Source organism: Pogona vitticeps, chromosome 2 (genome assembly GCF_051106095.1).
Source record: "Pogona vitticeps strain Pit_001003342236 chromosome 2, PviZW2.1, whole genome shotgun sequence".
Lineage (NCBI taxonomy): Eukaryota > Metazoa > Chordata > Lepidosauria > Squamata > Agamidae > Pogona > Pogona vitticeps.
The window spans coordinates 195,158,804-195,164,566 of record NC_135784.1 but is presented as its reverse complement, the minus strand read 5'-3'; positions in this window follow the sequence as shown (position 1 = coordinate 195,164,566).

The window sequence follows — 5,763 nt, the reverse complement described above, 5'->3', positions numbered from 1 at the left end:
TTGCTGAGTTTCCTGTGTTTTATTTTGTAAGTTACTCTGTGCTGCATAATAATAGTTCAGAGACTCAGACCCAAGGCAATGTGACGTTGCAAGCAACATTTTGTGAGGGCAATGCCTTTCTCCAGAAGGAGGTGAGGGGTTCCCTGTTATTGCTTACTAACAGAGAAGACCAGTTCGCTGTTAAGTATGAATGGATTACTGTACTTTTGAACCAAAGGTAAGTTTGAAATTATTTCAAGCCAAGAGTTTTTGGGTGACCGGGCAGAAATGAGTATAATTTTCCTCTATCTGTTATTGTTTTCTAAAAGCAGAACATCCTCATCCCTGAATTCTCTCTTCCATTCCTCTCTCACATTCATTTATGTTTTATTTTTGTTATCATTTTGCTCCCTGCACCCAAAAACATCTTACTGCATTAAAACAATGAATAGATTAAAATAATTAAAGTAAGACATGCACTCATCTTCACAGGCTGAACCGACAAGTTAAAGTGCATCACAATCACATCACAATCTTAAAATCTTGATTAAGCTCTTGAGACCTTGAAGCCAATTTCTGTAAGGGAGCTCCAAAAAGAGGAGCCGCCATGCAGACAACCCAAGAATTAGCCCTGTTCTTTTTCTCTCCCATGAATGAAGGGCCTCCTCTAACTGGAACAGGCATGAGGGGGATGTACAAAAGAAATCATTCCCTCAGAAGATGGAAGCTTTCACTGTATTTGCACTTGGGTACCCTACTGTAAAGGTAAAGATTCCCCTTGACATTTAGTCCAGTTGTGTCCGACTCTAGGGCGCGTGCTCATCCCCATTTCCAAGCCATAGAGCCAGCGTTTGTCCGAAGACAGTTCTCATGGTCACGTGGCCAGCACGACTAGACATGGAACGCCATTATCTTCCCACCGAGGTGGTACCTATTTATCTACTCACATTTTTACATGCTTTTGAACTACTAGGTTGGCAGGAGCTGGGACAAGCGACGGGAGCTCACTCCGTCGCATGGATTCGATCTTATGACGGCTGGTCTTCTGACCTTGCAGCCCAGAGGCTTCTGCGGTTTAACCCGCAGCGCCACGATATCCTACAGTAGTGCTATGAATTCTGATGTGCACATATAAATGCTTCCATCACATACGTAGACCAGTGGTTCTCAACCTTGGGTAACTCAGGTGTTCTTGGGTTGCAACTCCCAGAAACTTTAGCCAGCATAGCTGGAGGTGAAGGTTTCTGGGAATTGCTGTCCAAGAACATCTGGGTCACAGAAGGCTGGGAACCACTGACCCTAGAGCAGAATGCATCATTCGAATAACAAAGCTACATCTCCTGTTTCAAAACTATATGCTAATAAAGTGACTTTTCTTTTTAACTCAGGATATGAGGGAATCATCAAATACCTCTTTGTTTTCAGTTTCTTAGGCTTAATTCTCACTGAGATGGCAGCTCTGTGTCTAACTCTGGATGATACTATTTTAGATGGCAGGTGAGGACTGACCACTGAAACATTTGCTGCACGGTAGAGTGTCAAGACAAAAGCTACCCTGTTTGTTTTTGGCAAATTTCAAAGTTTTTTTTTCTTAGCTGGATATGATGGCTGACAACTGATACCTTGCTTCAAGGGAAGGTAGAGGATGGATCAAGAGGACTTGCTGGTAGATCTCTGAATGACCTGGAGTATATCATCCAACATTTTGGGTTCTTTGTTGTTTAAGAATAGCTGCAACAAAATGGCCACCTCATTCCCCAGTGAAATCCAGAATCCATGCTAAAATGAAGAGAGCCAGGAGTAAGAGGAATAAATGTGCATAGGGCAGGACTATGAGTTCAGTTCTGTTTTTGTGTGATTCACATTCTAAAGGTATTTCTTTTGTACAAGCATTGGTGAATGGATCTCAGGGATATTGTAAAAATAATAAAGTAGACCCTAAAACCTTCAAGTGCGTATAATGATAAAAATAAATAGTATGCTATCAAGTAGATTCTGACTTGTGGTCACCCTTCTCAGGGTTTTATAGGTATAGAGGACTCAGAAGGTTTACCAACACCTTCTTCTGGAGGTACTTCAGGAATGCGCAGCTTGCCCAAGACCACATAGGCTGGCTTTTCTTACCAGAGGCACAATGGAGAATCCAGCTTCCAAACTCTGGTATTCTGGCTCACCAAGCCAGTCAGCCAGCTGAAGTTTGACTCATTTTTCCATACTGGATGCCTACCAAAAACAACCCGCTGCTCCTAGTGCCTTGATACCAGGTCTGAAGTGCTCAGATTTAGAGCTTTAAGCATGAGAGTCACAACGTTCATTTGAATGTTTAATTTAAGATATCAGAGTGAACATGGGGAAGAGGTGGGAACTGAGAAATCCCCCATGCTTTCTCCGCTTGGCCAATATTTGGCCCAGCTCTAAGTGAACAGGGAGAGTTCATAATCAGAGCAGCTCCAGACATTACCAGCAACGGTCACCATGGAAAAATATTTCAGAGAAGAGCTTTAGAAAATCATTCTGCTTGCCTGCACTCCCTTGGAGCCAAGCTTGAAGGAGGGCCTTTTCAAGCACAACAGGATGTGGCTTGACATTTGTTTCTGCAACCATTTGTCCTGAGTGGCAGTTACCACAGTGTGTGGGTCTTTACATTGTGGTGCTCAGACGATCTGTCATCCTTCCTGTCAGGGTTAGAAATAGCAGCACACCTGGGGGTAGCATCTCCAGCAGCAGTTTGAGTGCCTGAAGCTATCTCTCACACAATCTTGTGTCTCAGCCAAAAGCCTGCGCATGATGTCGCAGGTGTCCCAGTTGTGGTGAGCACACCACATTTCATGTGGAAAGTTTTTTGGTGGGGAGAGCGAGGCTGCTGTATATCATTACCAACCTGTTTTGAGAAATAGAAAACAAGCCTTCTTTGGGTTTACCGCCTCTCTACCTTCTGAACTGCTTATGCAAACATGGCCTTATGCACTCTAGCTGGCAGTGACATCCTGGAGCATTCAAACGAGCAAAAGGGGGGGGGGGAGAGATAATTCTCAGTACAGAATGATACATCTGTCTTTTTTATAGATATAGCGTTTCCCACATGGAGTCCTCTCAACAGTACTGTGAAGGAAATTGAGTAGATAGCCAAGACAGCTTTGTTAGCCTCAGAGTTGAGTGGGGATTCTAAGATGGCTGTCTTTGGTCCAGGTCCAGTAAGTGATGCACTGCCCTCTGTGGCCTGGGCTTGCTCCTTTAATCTATCAGGCCTGTCTGTTCTCCAAGCAAGATTTCATTCTGCAAGGGACAGTTCTTTGTTCTCCAAACTACAGATAAACTTTGGGCATGGTCCAGCTAAAATCAAGCACATATACGTACATTCCACAGATTTCAGTGGGAGAGCCTGAAATAGCCGGTTTAATCTCCCACTGAAACCAAAGTGTTTCATGTGCTTAATGTTAGTTGGGTCATTAGGTCCATGACCATCATATATGGTAATGGACATCACCACTCCCATCACCACTACCAGATCATTCCTTACTTTGGCATCATTCTCATGTAGACCCTTGGTATTTAACATGCCAAGGACTTCTTCCTTAAACCCCAGACAGCACTATACTTAAGGTATTTGTATATGTACACAAAGACATAGACCAACCTACAGTTTTTGCCTGTTGTGTGAAACCATGATGTACACACAATGTTTCCTCCATAAGATGTGTGATTGTCTGCCAAGGTCAGAACAAGGAATTCTAGCATTTTCATGGTTTTGTCTTTTGACTAGCCAGAAGCACTTGAAACATACTGTACCTCCAGCCCATGTCAAGGAGCCACAGTGGGGAATTGAACTCCCAACCTCTGGCTCTGGAGCCAGAGACCTAAACCCCTGAGCTAAGTGACTCTTCTGTCTGCTAGGAGGCCTCAAAAAGTAGAAGCTTTAGAGCTGGGCCAAAAAAGGTTCAGCACTGGGACAGTTTGGGGTTCAGGCCAGAGTGTATTTTCCCATACCATGTGGTCGCTGGAGAAAAATCGAATAGGACCACTCCGCAACTGGTCCAGATTGTGATCTATTTCCCCATGGGATCACACCCTCTGAATAGTTGCTAACTCTTACCTTTCTTGCGTTATCATGAAAATTGAGATTTGGTTCTTCTGCCTTGGTTTCAGAATGGGAACACCTTAGGACACCCGGACACATGACATATGCCTGGAGGAGGACCAAGAGGGGGTGTCTTTGTTTATTCTCCTAGGATGTCTTCTGATCCCATTACAAACACAGCATTCTTCTGCATTGAGAGTTAGGGGCAATGCACTTTATGGGTTCCTCTCCTCCTTGGACAACAAATGTGGGAACTTGCTTGTAGAAGGGTCTTGACTAGTCCTCAAGTCCTGATGTTACGTGGTTCTGCAAAGTTCCACCTTGGCTGCCATGCTTTTTAGCATCTGTGGTTGGCTGAATTCTACAGCTGTTGCGTGGAGAGGGCTCTCCCACTTCCATCCAAAACCCGAGTGCTTGGGAAACAGGTTCACGAGAGCCATAGATTTACAACTGTCATAAAATTGCCACCATTCCCAAGAGAGAAGATCCCCTTGCATACATGGCAATTGCTTTCTGGATATATGGGGGCAGGGGGGACCTCTTCAAGATTATTATGCCCATTGATCTCACACTTACAAACCACAGTAAAACAGATTTTCATCACATTTATGGTAGATTTTTCTTTTTGCCACGTATTAGGGATTTTGTTTTGTTTCTTTGGATTTGCTTGATATGCTTGCACAGGGTAATGTGGCTACCTCTTCTGAATCCCTGAAGAATCCTTCATAAGAACAACCCTATAGTGTAGGGGAAGTAGCTTCAAAGGAGGCTGGGGGTTGTTGTGTCTTCAGGTGAGGATGATATTCCCATAGTGCCCATGAACCTACCAACATTTCTTCTACAAGTTTTAGTGCTCCATCAATATGCTGGATCTTCTAAACAGCTCTTCCAAGCATGCACTGCATGCAGTAACAAAAGTAATATGCCATGTATACAGCCTTTTCTATATATTTACACACACAAAAAAAAACAGCCCTTAAGATGTCCCAATGTCTGCCTGTACATACAGTACTCAGGAAACTTTACAACAACACTGTAAGGTAGATCAGCGTTCTTTCTCACTCAAGAACTACCATCCTGCCCTCCCCAGAGTAAAATCAAGGCAAAGCTTTTTCAGAACATGTGTGAATCTTGAAGGGATGGCACAGAATGTGAGGAATAGCATGGATAAAGAAATTAGGAATAATTCTGACTTATCATGAGTGTTTTTTGGGGGTTTCCAGGTAGAAAATATTCAGAAGTGGTTTACCCTTCCCTTCTTCTGGGGGTGCCCTGGGACTGTGCAGCTTGTCCCAGGCCACACAGGGGGGCTGTTCTCTTGGGAGGCACGGTGGGGATTCAAATTCCCAACCTCTGCTTCTGTAGCCAGATACTCAAACCATTGAGCTATCTAGCCAGCCCAGGAAATTACTACCCATCTCTTAAAATGGATGGAACTCCCGGAACTTCTAGACCCGTGGCCACACAGAGACCGGCATTAGCTAGAAGTTACTTGATAGGCTACAGAGTGGAGCTGGCAGAACCAAAGTGAACCTAAGATGTGGTCCTTTGTGGGAATGGAGATGAAGACAGAACTTTAAGCCTGTGTCCGTCTACTCTATGCCCTTCAACATGCATCCTGGAAGACTTGATGCTAGCTGCCCCCAAAGCTCTTGATGTTGCCCATTATTGGGCAAAAATCACCTGATACCTTTATTAAATATATT